Genomic DNA, 16,304 nt, shown 5'->3' with positions numbered 1-16,304 from the left:
CTGAACCAAAGCTCAGGCAAGTCAACAAAGGGGACATGCTGGAATGAGCAGGAAAGACTGAAGCACTGAGCAGACTTGGATCAGCAAGGTCCAGTGCTCTGTGAAAAGAAAGATCAAATACTAAGAAGTCAGAGGGGTTTCATTGAGACTGTAATGAGAAAGCCCACTTAAAACAGCCGAAGAACCATGTTCTCTGGAAAGACAGATCTGCAGGAGGTAGACAGATGGCTATGCTCTTGGCTTTCGAGAAAGTTTATTGCAGAACCTAGGTGAAAGCTCAGCTTGCATAGGAGATGGAAGAGCTGTACAGAGCAGCTGAAAGACTTAAGGCAAATTTCCACAGAGAAAACATGAGGGCTTGACTTGGAAAGCGGTGGCGGTCACAGAGCAGGACAGACACATTTCCTCAGTGTGGTGGACACTGACACTCAGTGGCACAGGATGTCGGTCCTGGGGGAGGTAGTGCGTCTCGGTCTGGTAATGTGACCTCATCGAGCAGCTAAGTGCTTTCTTCCTATCTGTTGCTTGTCAGTGTTGGGTTCCCTTGTTGGTCCTACCTTTCCAGTTTGAATATCATTTTTATCCTGATTGAGAAAACAGAAGCAAAATAGTAGCTCGGTCTTTCCAATGTCATCTGTTAATGATGCACCACGTGACCCAGAAAGAACACTATCTCCTGCGAAGTCTCTCTATGAAATTATATTTAAATTGTCTTTAGTGCTTTCGAAATGAATCATCTCGTCCTGTGGTTTCACCATTATGATGCTCCTGTTACAGGTTCCTGCTACTCTTTCACTTTGCCCTTGGCATGATGTCTCTCCCATTCCACGGTCCAGAGGAGTTGTCTATGTGCCGTCAGACCCTTCACTATTAAAACACACATCTCTCTATTGAAAACTACAAAGAGTCCGTATCAATTAATGGATATAGTGCAAGCCATATCTTCTTTGTTCAAATTATTTTCTTTTCAGTTTAGCATTTTCCATATCTAGTTTTGCACTTTATCTTCATGTTTTATTGATTTAAATTTTTTATTTTAATTCTCTTAATTTTATGTAGTTTTCTTCTTCCCAAGGATGCTTGTGCATTCATTGTTGAGATTCTGTGTCCATCTTCAGATGGCTAGATCGGGATGGACTCTTCTTCTCCCTCATATTGCATGTTTCTACAATTTTTATATAAACAGTGATAGTCCGATGCCATGCATGTGGGCTTCAGGATAGATACTTTCCCTTCAACAGCATTAAAACATGTTGCATGTTTTAGCTCACTAAAGAAGTGTGCATATGTGTAAGTGTATATGCATGTGCATGTGTATGTATGTTTCTTCTTACTTAAATATTTAAAAGCCATTAAAATTAACATAGACAATGTCCTTAGGGGTGTCTCTTGTGAGAAGGTATTTGGATTGTGGGAATCACACAACTAACATGTAGAATTAAGAATTAAAGAGAAGAGAATATCTGCTTTTCTACTGTACTACTTGTTTGTCTATTCTGAGGTTTCCTAAGACCTATAACTTTTCTCACATAGAATAAGATACTCATAAGTTCTTATCTAGAAAAACACAAATTGTTATATTAAATAAAATGAAATATAAGAATTGAACAAAATATAAATAAGTTGAATTTGTCTATTTGTTTTTTAAGTAATCTCAATAAAACATGATTTTTAGTGCCTAACTTTTCCACATAATTCCTTGGAGAAGTTGGTGAAACCAATTAAGTCCAAACTATTTATAAAATTTTCTTCTATTTAATGCTATGAAACCATAATTTTTAGGCTTTTCAGATGATTTTACCTTCAACATAGATTATTTTAATGGTAAAAATGTTTATTTAATTTAACTTAATATTTAACAGATTACACTATTTCCACTTGCTGCTATATAATTATACTTGGCTTCTACAATGAACTGATTTTGCATTTTATCTTCATTCAGAAAGCTAGACACCAAAATAAATTAGTTTGAATAGACACTCCAACACATCAAAAGGGTTGTTGTCTAGGAATGTATCCTTGGGTTTGAGACTTTAAGTTATATTGGACACAGACTATGTTGATGAGAGTGGAAATTTTACAGTATCATACTTCCAATAAATAAACTACAGAAGAAACAACACCCGGAAAGATTATTTCTGTTTTCTAAACGTCCTACATCGCCACACATTATCTCTACATTACATTAACTAAAACTAAGGAGGTTTATGAATGACACCATTGTGAAGTGAACACTCCAGGAGGAATGGTTAAAGCATGGACTACTGTGCAACATGTAGAATATCACAAGAGTCAAATGTAGCACTGTTGGTGATGAACACCCACTTCCTGAGGTTAACTAGACTCAGGAATTCTTAGTTGTCTTCATGGGAAAGAATAGGATGGTATTCATTCAGATCTTCATGTTTGCACAGCCTGAAGAAACGATGCATATTATTTTCAATCAGCCCATATCCCATTGTGATAAAAATAAAAATATATTCCAAATGAGACTGTAGCCTGATAACAAAAGAATAACAAAATGCTTCCAGAAACTGAAGAAAAGGATAGGCAGAATCTGAGTTTTTGGTGAGCTCTAGGGCATGGATGTAAGGGAATATGAGAGACGGAAAGGTGCATGATGTTATGTGCACCCAAAAGCTTCTGTGCTTGCTCTGCAAGGTACGTAATAATGACTATGATGCATTCACATTCTTTATTTTTTTGACTTGTGTATTTTGAGCAATCTACAAAAATGTGTCTTATAGTATCTTTTTTTTGCCACTTAGTATCTTTTATTATTAGTTTTTGTTTTATTAACGTAAATGCTTTTTTTTTCCTAAAGGAAACATATTGAAAGATCCATATTGAAGTTTCCCTTTTTATCACACATGGTCTGACTTCTACACTGACCCATCAAGGTGCCAATTACAAAGGACTCTAGACTGACTTCTTGTCTGTAAAAGAGAACAGATCCTAACAGACATTAGGCTGTAGAAAAATTAACAATATATATTATGTTGTAGATTCCTTTGACTTTTAAAATGGTCAGCCATGCTTCTGTACCATTAAAGCTCATTACAGAATTAAATGGAGCTCTGTGTTTGTAACTGATTGACAAGATCAATAATTTTAAGTTCAAATAGGAACAGCAGTCTTTTCCCCCCTTTAATCAGAGCTTCTTTGTTTTATACATATGCCTACAGCTAGATCCTGTTTTCTGTCTGTAGACAGTGATTCCTGCTGTGAATTGTTGAGAAAATGAGAAGAGAAAATGGAGAATCAATTTGAAGAAAAAAGCTTTAGTTGACAAAGCTTTATAGTAGATCAATGGAATCTTGCTAGTTAAGATATCTTCAGTAGCTGAAATAAAATTTTACAATCGCTAAATACTTTCACATTTTCTCTTTTTCATTACAGTAGATGGAGAAAAAAAACCTTCACAGGTAACGAAAATTTGTTTTATGAAATCTGATAACTTATTTTCATGTCATATAAATTTTTTATGTGTGTATATATTGCCATATATATGTGACTATATCTATACCTATATATACACACATCCATATGACTGTATGTATAATAATAGAAGTCTAAATGTAACCCACATGCTTATTTAACATTAATTTCCTAACAATTAACCTTCTTCCAAGACTTAAAAATTAAGTTGAAATGTAGCTTCAAGGTGAGCATATTTTTCTATTTTTTTACTTCATAATGATTAAGAAATGTACCTAAAACTTGTTAGTTTATCACTTATTAGTTTACAGAGGTTCTTCCCAAACATGGGTGTGTACTTTTAACTTTAAAAAGATACAATTGTTTATTTGGTAGATTTATAGGTCTGATATTTATTGAATTATGTTTTACTAATTCCACAGAAGATATCTTTTGCTGCTTAAAACTTGTAACAACATTGACTAACTTAATTCACTCTCAATTATTAAAACATAAACAAGCATAATGAACATTCTTTATGTAAAATCTCCTGCTTACCCAAGAGCCAGGAAATTAATTATTTAGAAATTAATTTAAAACCTATATTTACTTTACCAAATAAGCATTATGATTCATACCACTCTGTATACTTTTCCCTAAATTTTCTATAGCTTGAAGTCTTTGTTTTGGCGATAGAATTATTGCTGTCATATCAACATCATGTTCATATGGAATAATTGCTGTTGTGCTCATAGGCCACTGGTTTAGTACCTATATATTCACAATCTCATAGACTGCAGCTGTGAAATATTCTGAATTTTAATGCCAGAGATTCTTCAAATTTAACATACTGAACACATTCAATTATCTATAAGTTCTAAACTGAAGTACATGTTATGTATGCATTTTCATTTAGTAATTTATTATTAAAATTCAGTTTTGGAGGCTGAATAAGAATAAAGTATATGTGTATTCACCAAACATTCCTACATGCATTTCCTTTAAGAAGAGAAAAGGCCCTAGACAACGTTGACCAAACTGACTGCATAATGACACCTGAATGTGATAATCACTGGAATATGTTTTTATCTTTAGAATATACTGTTTACTTATGGAAAACATCCTGCTATGCAGTAGAATGTGACTGGTCACCAAGAAGAACTTTATCAGACACAATTGATCTATGTGATTATTTTCTCCCTGATGAATGTCTCAGACTTCTGGCCCAAGGCCAGTCTCAGCACAGATTCATCAGGAATAGCAACCTACCCACAGATTGCTGGGGACTCAAAAGAGCCACAAGAGGACTCTCACTCCTGAGAGCAAGGGTGAATCCACACTCCCTCCCCAACATCTATCCCGGGAAACACCACCCAGAACTTTCAAGGCACAGGTGGAGTTGCCTTCTGGGAACACATTTGAGGCCCAAGTTCATAGCCAGCCCAGTTGCATCAGGACTAAGCACAGCCATCAGATCTTACAGACTACCCAGAGAGCTGAACACCCAGGAACAATCCTCCTTTAGAGACCACAGGCAGAGAACACAGGAGAGACAAGCTCCAGCAAGAGAAAACAAGATGACCAATAACAAGATTACAAGAGGCAAACATAAGAATCTAAGAAACAAAAGACAAGATAAACTGGCAAAATCAGAACCCATTTCTCCCACCACTGAAAATAGTGGATATCCCAATTCACCAGAAAAACAAGATTTCGACTTAAAATCATACATCATGATGATGATGGATATCCTTGAGAAGGATATAAAAAGCACACTTAAGAAAAATAAATTGATATATATCTATGCTAAAATGCTTTAAATAATCTGTATATGTATCTCTGTTTTTTTTTTTAAATAAAGTTGAAAAAAGAAAGACTTGTGTTGTTACAATTTGGACCAGTGTTGCTGATAACAGTCAAAGGGTGGAAACAATCCACATGGCAGGGGGAAAAAAAGACCACACACACACTTAAAGAAGTACAAGAAAGCCAGGAGGCAAACAAATCAAAACCCTTAAAGATAAAACACACACACACACACACACACACACACACACACACACACACACTAACCCCACAAAAATCACTTAAAGAGCTAAAGGAAAGCAGAAACCAACAGGTAAAGGAATTGAAAGCAGAAATAGAAGCAATGAAGAAATCACAAAAGAACAACACTGAAGTTGGAAAACATAAGAAAGACATCTGGATTCATAGATGTAAGCATCATCAATAAACTACAAGAGATAGAAGAGAAAACCTCAGGAGCAGAAGATACCATAGAAATCATTGACAAAACAGACAAAGAAAATGCAAAAATCAAAAACATTCTAACCCAAAACATCCAGAAAATCCAGAAGACAATGAGAAGCCCAAACTTAAGAATAATAGGTTTAGAAGAGAGCTAAGACTCCCAAGTAAAAAGACCAGTAAATATCATCAACGAAATTGAAGAAAGCTTCCCCAAACCTAAAGAAAGAGATGACCAAGGACACACAAGAAACCTACAGAACACCAAATAGATTGGACCAGAAAACAAATTCTTCTTGACATATAATAGTCAAAACAACAAATGTTGAAAACAAAGATGAATACCAGAACAAGTAGGGGAAATGCACAGGTAACATATAAAGGCAGACTGAATAGATTTACACCAGACTTTTCAACAGAGACTATGAAAGATAAAATATCTTGGACTGATGTTATACAGACCCTAAGAGAACAGAAATGCCAGTCCAGGTTACTATGTCCAGCAAAATTCTTAATTACCATAGATGGAGAAATCAAGATATTATCATGTATTACATATCAATTATTATCATGTGTAGATATGTAAACAGCATGCAGCATTTCCTGCATACAGGAAACTCATCTCAGCAACAAAGACAGGCAATACCTCATAATAAAAGTTTACCAAAAAACTTTCCAAGCAAATGGTTCTAAGAAACAAGCTGGAGTAGCCATCCTAATATCAAATAAAATAGGTTATTAACCGAAAGTCATCAAAAAAGACAAGAAAGGAAAGTTTGTACTCATCAAAAAAGTCTATCAAGAGGAACTCTCAATCCTGAACATTTATGCTCTAAATTAAGAGCACCCACATTTACAAAAGAAACTCTAATAAAGCTCAAAGCGTGTGTTGTACCACACATGATAATAGTTGCAAAATTCAACAACACACTCTCATCAATTGACAGAAGATGGAAGCAGAAATTGAACAGAGACACAGTGAAACTAACAGAACTTATGAACCAAATGTATTTAATGGATATCTATGGAATATTTCATCCTAAAACAAAAGAATATACCTTCTTCTCAGCACCTTATCTAAAATTGGCCATATAGTTGGTAACAAAACAGGCTTCAACAGATGCACAAACATCAAAATAATCCCATGCTTCCTAACAGATCACCATGAAATAAGTGTGGTGTTCAATAACAACAAAAACCCACATAGACAGGCAAGTTAAACAATGCTCTATTCAATAATAGCTTGGTCAAAAAAGAAATAATGAAATAAATAAAAGGCTTTTTAGAATTTAATGAAAATGAAGGTACAACATACTCAAACTTATGGAATACATTGAAAGAAGTGCTAAGAGGAAAAAAAAAAAACAACAACCCCCCCCCCAAAAAAAAAAAAAAAAAAAAAAAAAAAAAAAAAAAAAAAAAAAAAAAACACAGCTCTGAGTGCCTCCAAAAAGAAACTGGAGAGAACATACACTAACAACCTGTCAGTATACATGAAAGCTCTAGAACAAAAGAAAGCAAATACACCAAAGAGGAGTAGATGGCAGGAAATAATCAAACTCAGAGCTGAAATAAACTAAATAGAAACAAAAAGAATTATACAAAATTGTCAAAATTCTAACTAGATTTTTATATACACATTGACAGAGCAATTTGCAAAGTCCAACATTAAGGATAACAAGATTTCTCTCTGAGAGTTGTTTAGGGTTGTTCAAGAGATACCTGAAATATTGAATGTGTCTCATATGTGAAGATTAAGTCCATGACTTGGAAACATTATGCACTTCAGATCGGACAAGGAGGATTTGAGTCAGATAATATCTGAAAGCTACTTCTCTAAAGAGTAGCATTCTTTGTACCAGAAATTCGCATGCAAATGTTCAAGAGAAGGAGGCAAACAGTAGTGCTACCCAGCTAGAATACTTATTAAACACAGCAATGGCCATTGTGGCATAAACCCCCATGTGTGAAATAGTGGCGTGCATACTTGGTGGTAACCAGCAACTATCTAATTGAACTTAAGTCCAGTCAGCAAGTGGGAAATCTTGGCTGGTACTAAAGACATAATCACTAGGCTAAAGAAGTTATCGATTTTGTCGGGGAATCTATAACCATCACTTTACTACCTAGCATAATCCCTTACTGTACTTTAAATTTTTATCTTTATACCTACAGGCAAATTGAATTTTCATCCTTCATAAAAAAAAAAAGCTCTCTTTGCAACAAGGAAATTTTCAGAAAGCAATAAATGATCAAAATCAAAGAGCAGAAGATTATATGTTGTCAAAAAATTGAAACAACCATTCCACTATTATTTGCATGTAATATTTGAAAAAAATAATGGAGGGAACATTGAAAGATCATAAAAACAAGAGGAAGAAGGAAAAAAGGATGTGAGGTTTAATTTCAAAGAAATATCAGAGAAGCTACCTCCATGAGTTCACACTAACATGGCATCCTAAACAAGACCTGAACAGCAAGGATATGTGTGGGTATGTTAACATGAAAAGTTGATTGGTCAGAGGTTGCAATCCTACACTGGGAGTTATAAGCAGTGAAGCAATACTGAGAATTGGAAGAATAGTTTATTCCAGGAAGAGAAAAACATTACAGAAACTGATTTGCTTGGGTTTATATATTTATTTGTATTACATATTTGTCGACTATATATACATATATATCGTATAAAATATATATGTATATATATTGTGTATATGTATACATAATGCATGCATTATAAACATTTGTATTACATATTTAAAAATTTATAATTTATACATATTATTTTAAAAATACAATGTCCAATTTTGAAGGCTTCATCTTTTCATTGTTATATTATAAGCAAAAATGCAACAAAATATAAGACAGTGTAATTAGCAAGTTTCTCATTATTAAAATTTACAGTTCAAAAATATGCATAAATGTATTGGAGTTGACATTTTGAAAGAACAATAAAACTAAATAAATGTCATTTGTTGTGGCTTCAGAGAGAGCACAATCTTTTGATTGTCCTTAGTCCTGTTTTGTACTCTTACATTAATATTTCTCACTCAACAGTTTTGTGATCTCTGTGCTATTCAAACATCTCTACCGTCTACTAATACAATGAAAAATTTGTTGATTCAGTGTTCAAATGGTTGAAGTGAAATAAGTATCTTAGTAGTCACGTGTTTATTTTAAAAATGTTTGCCTTTATTCAATAATAAGTGAATAAAGCCCTAATAGAATTGAAGCTTGCTGTCAAAATAGTTTTTAAGTTTTCATGCTTTGTTGTATTTCTCATATTTAAAAGGTATATAAAAGAAAGTTAATTTATTTTGTTCGTCAGTTATCAATTTTTATTTTCTACTTTTTAATAAACTAATAATTATAAATTGTAAAGATGTATCACAAAAGCAAAAGTAATAAAAGAAATGAATAAAATGGCATTTAATACAATTGTCTCTTGGACTAATTTCATGATTTCAGGATGCTGCCTAGAAAAAAAACACACTTTATTTTTTAAAAAATATAGATAAATGTACATGTTCATAAATGCATTTTTGCATGAAACTATTTGGATATATTTTGTCAGTATTTGATTTTTTTAAAGGTTTGATAGTATACATTGAAATTTTACTAGTTACAATGAGCGTAAGTAAAACAAATGTAACATGGAAATAGTCAAAGTTTTCTTGGTGTGTAAAGATTAAACATAATGATTTTTAAATAAAAATAAGTCTAAAAATTTTTTAAAAGGAAAAATACAAACTTTATATTTCATTTTGAATATTTCAAAAGTAAAGGTCTCGACCAAATTTATCTTCAAGACAAATGACTTTTAAGTGAATAATTGAGAATATTTTAAAACAGAGTCATAAGCAGTGGCCTTCAGTCTCTTAAGGTGAGTGTGAATTTACTTTATTGATGAAGAAATTCCCATTTTTCAGTATGATTGACAGCCACATGTGGGTTGTCAGTGCTATTGTGCATGACCAGAGTTGTGGGATGAAAATAAAATATTACATTTCCTACAGAAGAACACATTCTAAAACAAGAAAAGAAAAAATCATGGTCTTTCAGAAAACAACCCAATTCTTGGTTGCAATAATCTCAACATTTGGAAACAAAGCATACTTGGGGAGCACAGCAGAGCCAATGGGAACCTTCTGCTTTTTTTTTTTTTTTTTCTTTTTTTTTTTTTCAACACACCCTCATCAGGTGACAAGAAATAAGAGATTAGAAAAGATAATTCCAGGTCAAAATTTGCTAAGTTATACCCATTATTAAACATTGCTAAGCAATATATTAAAACATAATATGTGGTAAAAAGAAATGTATTCTGAAGATTAGGAATACGGATGATCATTGTTTAAATTTGCACAACTTCTTGGATGTATATAATACCACTGCAAAAATGTGCCCTGTGAAGATGTGAAGTTTTATCCTTTGCTTGATTCTGGACTTTAGAACTCTAGGAACTAAAGATCTATCTTGTGAGTTTTTTGTCTTCACCTTTCTGAGAATTAAAGTTTTTGGCCTTAGATGAATAAATACTCCTTTAGATTTCTACGTTCTTGTTCTTTTATATTCAGTGAAAACTAGTCTGTCATTATCTGAGGTTCTCTAGCTTTTACATGATATGTTTAGAGAATCCTGAACTGGTTCCCCTTATAAATCCTCATTCAACAGTCTCATTATTATATGTGGATTTTTTTTTCTCTCTGGAGAACTTCATTTAATAAGAAATGATAAAGGAAAACAACAGCAAAAACTAAAACAACAACAGAAAATCTAGATGCTAAATCAATGTAACAAGAGAGGGTGCGGAGACTAAGGGCACATTAATTTATAACAATTTATAATTGTTACAAGGTGTGTGAAGGTGAGGATACTATGTGTTTTCAAACATCATGGGTCACATGAAGACTTGCATAGTTGCCAATGAGATTTGGGTTCATTTACAAATTCTAAGGGCTTTGATCAAAATAAAAGATTTAACCCCATGGTTGATTCATAATATGTCAGAATTATTAGGAGGGAGTGGGAAGAAATGTGGCCTAACTAGAGCCAGTAGGTCACATGTACCTTAGAAAGGCATGGCTCCTCTCTAGCATTTCCTTCATTATCTCACTCTGATCCTTGCCTACTCTGAAAGATTACACTCTACTGCTGGATTTCTGTAGCACAGAGCTTAACACAGTCCCATAACCTTGAAGAAAACCTCTGTACAGTGACTCAAACTGAAGCTTCCCTTCAACTTTCACTTGTATTTCTTTTTCTTGCACTGACAAAAAACTTGCAAATACAAATAGTTATCATTGTTTCAAGAAAGGCATAAAATGTTTGTCTCATTTTCCTAGTTTTAAGTTCTACTTTCTTCAGAGTTCAGATGCTTCCTCCTCTGATGTGTGCTGAAATGGTAATGGTTTCTCCTTTCTTCATTCTCAGATACAACACCTATTATGGTAGATCTCTTGTTCAAATAGATCCATAACTAGACCTTATTCTCAAAATAATTCAATTCAATTTAATACTGACATCCTTTAATTTGTCTGTAAATTGATACCCAAATAAAATTTCTGACCTTACATGGTAGTTGTTATTGATTGCAACTTGACAGGTTATGCAACCCTGTAGAAGAAAATACCACTGGGTATGTTTTCGAATAATATATCTAGGTGAGGACAGTAAAGTGTTGAGGCCTGCCCTGAGTTTCGATTGTACCTCTCTGCAGTCCACAGTACATTACCAAATACAATGGGGAAGAGATCCAAGCACTATCATTCCTCTTTCTCTACTTACTGACTGTTGATGTTATGTGAGCTGTAGCCTCCGGATCCTGTCAGCATGATCACCACACCATTATGGGCTGTACCCTCAAACCTAGAACCAAAATAAACATCTCCTTTCTTTCCTTTCTTTCCTTTTTTTTTAAGAGCAACAATTCTCTAGTTGGACTTAAGACCTGACCCACAAGAGTGAAACAGTACTAATACTGGAAACCTAGCCAATGCCCCAGGCATAGTAATATTCTGAATTTTGATGGAGAGCTTATATCCATCACTTTCCTAAACCAGCCAACACTAACTACATTCTAAATATTTGTCTTTATACCCACAGGTTAAGTGTAATCCCAACATCTCATCAAGAAAACCTCTCTTTGTGACAGAAGGAGATTTATGCAGAATCTATCTTTTTGGAAACTAATTTTGTGAGGTGTTCTGTTATCTCAATGACAACAGATACTAATGATATCATTCCAACTCTAGTTTCTGTGCTTTGAGTCACGGTCCAACTGAGTACTTGTCTGCTCCCCGTTTTCATAATTGCTATGGTCACACACTAACTTAGCATTGACGAGCCTTCCCAGGGCCAAAATTGACCCATTTGTCTTATGCTTGAGTTAGTACCTCTTCTCTTTTCATGGTCACACTCCTAGAATACCCAAATATCCTTCAGGAAGATAGCATTGTACTTCATCACCATCATTTAACATGAACTATTGTGATAATGTTCATAGATATGGATCCCAATGAAACTTTATGTATTCTCAGAAAAATATCATGTTTACTTTTATTTAAAAGTCTCTATTTGCCTCATATTCAGTACCATCTACGGAATGCTTGGAATATATATTTTTACAGCATAGTGACTTTTAAATAAATATTGTGACTGATTTTATAAAGGCAAAACAGAATGAAACAATTGTCAGAAACTCACCTAGGAGCCAATTTCCATGCAATTAAAAGAAAGTAAAACAACAAATATGATTCTTACCCACTAGCATTGGAAACCAAGTCCCCGCTGCATTCCCTGTATGACAAGTCATAGAAAACAAGACTAATCTATGGTGACAAACATCCCCCAAATCACTCAATACATAATAGCTCATTTCTTGCTTACAACAAGTCCTCCATATGTTGAGTGCTTCTGCAGGGCCACTGTTACTCAATAATTCTACCTGCTTCTGGGCTCTGCATCCAAGGAGACAAAATGCATGGGAAAGACACAGAGCCTTTCAACACCATTCTGTTCACATAAATTCACTAGAATTTACTGCCTAAATAAATAAGTGGTTGGACTCAAAGAGTAACAACTTGGCTTATACTTTTCCATGGCCAAGAAAGTTGAGAACTAGATATGAAAATCACAGTCTTGAGAAAAACACCAGCTCCCAGTAGGCTGGCTTTACCCCAGCAATACACAGTTTTAACTTGTAGACATTTCTCAGAAATAAATTTCTTTTCTGTCTCCCTGAATATTGATTTGGTCAAAATATAATATAAATTTGGTTAGAAAAACTAGCCAGTTATTCCAAATAGGATGGCACCATAAGAAAACACCTTACGACAACACTGCATATTAGTGACCCCTACAGAATTCTTTAGGTTAGGAATTAAAATGGTCACAAAATAGAAAAGGTCCTTCACTATCTGAGGATATTGGAGTCACAGTTTGGAAAATTCAACTGGAAAGTGAAGAACCAGTTCAGTGAGCTGTGTTAGTGGGGTTTGGACTGCTAAGCAATAAAGCAGTATTTTATTTCCAGAATAGTTCTTACCATGGTCTGGATGATTGGCAACACCAGGCTCAGAGTCTTCATCTGAGGACTTGAGAATGTTTATCAAAAGCCAACATCTGTAGAGCAAAAATGTTAAAAGACAAGTACAACACCTTCAAGGTTACAGTTGATCAAAACTTAGAACTTGTATGGCATAAATTATTCCTTATTATACTATAACTGGCTAAATTGTCTCAATGTCTAAGAGAGAAAAATTAGTCTGTATGTATTTTGGGGAGAGTAACAAGATCACATTACTGAGGAGATGTGAGATGAACATTAAAATTGAAGCAATTTCTATTGAATTTTTATCTTAATTAATTACTGTGAGATGGTGATACTCTTAATCTGTTAAAGTTGTAAGAGATTTCTTAGCACTTCCCCAAACTGCAATTTTGCCTATTCTTAAATACTTTATATTTGTATTCACTGATATAGTTGAATTGGCTTATCCCCCTTTCAAGAATCTCCAGGTAAAGGTAAATTGGAAAAAAATATGGTTTTGGGCCTCCTATTCCCCAATTTTAAACATTAATCTCCATGGATTTTTAATGCCAAGTATATTTCTTACAGTAAAATATATGTTTCCTTGAGACCCATGGCATGTGAGAGAGCAACCAGTGGCACTATTCTGGATACTGTTTTGCTCACCTCATATAACTGTCTCAAGATAAGCTTTATCCAGTGGCAGATGGAGGCAGATGCAGAGATCCACAGCCAAGTACAATTCAGAGTACAAACAATCGTGTCAAAGTGTCAAGTATAGAAATGAGCAAGTCCAAAGAAAGAATGAAAGAGTGAAAGAAATGAGGAAGTCCAAGGAGTCAAGGACCCCACAAGAAGACCACAGAGCCAGATAACCTCAGACCATAGCAGCTCACAAAGTGTGTCCCACTACCTAGGGAGCATGCAGTAGCTGAACCTAGAACCCATACACATTAGTAGCAAATGCATACCTTGGTCGTCATGTGGGTCCCCGAACAAGTGAATCAGGGGCTATCTCAGTCTTGGTTCCCTGCCTTTGGATCCTTTTGACTCTACCTGCACTGCCTGATTAGGGCCCGGTAGAAGAGAATGTGCCTAGACCTGCTGGGAATAAATGCTCCAAGGTGGGATGGTGTCTATGAGGGATACCCTTGAGAATGGGAAGGTCATTGTGGGAAGATTTGTAAGGGTGGGCCTGGGAAGAAAGGAAGAAGGGGGGGTCTGTGATTGGAATATAAATTTAATTAAAACAATTAATTAATAGGTTAATGTATGAATTTATAAAATATATATCCCTTTAAAGCTACAGGCTCTTTACCTACTGATAAAATTTAAACTTCATTCAAACTGGAAAGTACTATTTGGGTTAATAAATAAAAATTATTTTCAAGGAAAGCCAGGATTATTAAACATTATTAGACAAGAATTATAATGACTAAGACTTAAGGAACCAGAGTTAAGTAGCAATGCAATTATTCATTACTAATCCTGCTGGTTGCTTCTTCTCAACCTAACACAAATATAGACACATCTAAGAATAATGACTTCCAATCAGAAAATACTTCCACAAAGTTGTCTGAGAACAGTTTCAAGACATTTTCTTGAGAAGTAATTATGTTGAAGGCCCAACCCACTGTAGGAGGAGCTACCTCTGAGCTGGTAGATGAGGGTATTTAAGAATGCTACCTGAAGACCCAGCTATTCCACTTCTGGGCATATACCCCAGAGACACTTTAATACATAACAAAGATATATGCACCACAATGTTCATAGCGGCTCTATTTATAATAGCCAGAAGCTGGAAGGAACCCAGATGTCCTTCAGAAGACGAATGGATACAAATATTGTGGTACATATACACAATGGAATACTACTCAGCCACCAGAAACAATGACTTAAACAAATTCTTAAGAAAATGGCTGCATCTAGAGAAGATCATCCTGAGTGAGATAACCCAGTCACAAAAGAACAGACATAATATGCAGTCACTGATAGTGGGATGCTAACCCCAGAGGCTTGCACTCCCCCAGAAACAACTCACAGACTGTATGAAGTCCAAGAAATAAAGAAAACAAAAAATATACATATATTCACAAAACAAGAAGACTTTGACTATTTCCATGTTGCGTTTTGTTTTGCATGTACTTTACGCTTATTGCAACTAGTAGGTTTTCAATGCATACTGTCAAGCCCTTGAAAAAAATCAAGTACTGACTAAAAAATATATTCACATGGTTTTATGTAAAATTTATTTTAATGTCTGAAAAAACAGTACTGACAAAAATGTATAATTTTAAGCAAAAATATTTAAAATCTGTACATTTATCTTTGTTTTGCAAAATAAAGTCGTTTAAAAAAATAAAAAATAAATAAAATAAAGTTGTTCAATAAAAAAAAAAAAGAATGCAAACTGGAGAACAGGGCCTGGCACACTGGCACCCGGATCAACAGCTCCTAAAGGTTTAAAGACTGGTGAGTAGGAGATCTGGGCAGCCAGGGACCAGAGATATCTCTGCAGAATGCGCACGGTAAGAGTACCCACAGCCCTGCCTGATCCAGGGACCAGGAACACAACTTTAGAACTTCTGTTTCCACCTGGCGGCGACTTCAGGGCACAGAACAGGGCTCGGCCAATCTGACACCTGGACCAGTGGAGATCCAGGGACACAGACCAGATAAAAGGGAAAGGCAATAACATATCACTGACGACAAGATGGCAAGAAGAAAGCAAAAGAGTATGTCCCAAGGAAACCAAGACAACCTGGCAATACCAGAACCCAGCTCTCCCATAACAGCAAACATTGGAATGCCAAACACTCCAGAAAAAGAAGACACAGACCTAAAATCATACCTCAAGATGCTGATAGAGATACTTAAACAAGAAAGGGAGGAAAAGCAAAAAGATTCAGAAGCTTTTAAAGAGGAAACAAGAAAAACACTCAAAGAACTCAAAGGACTAGAGGAAAAAAGAACCAAGAGATGAAGGAATTGAAGAGGGAATTGAAAACGGAAATTGACACAATAAAGAAAACACCAAAAGAGATAACCCTAGAGGTAAAACACCTAAAAAAGAAATCAGGAGTCAGAGAAGCAAGCATTTCCAATAGACAAC

This window comes from Micromys minutus, assembly GCF_963924665.1.
Source record: "Micromys minutus genome assembly, chromosome: 4".
Classification (NCBI taxonomy): domain Eukaryota; kingdom Metazoa; phylum Chordata; class Mammalia; order Rodentia; family Muridae; genus Micromys; species Micromys minutus.
The sequence above is the reverse complement of the archived record's forward strand: the minus strand, read 5'-3'. Positions refer to the sequence as shown.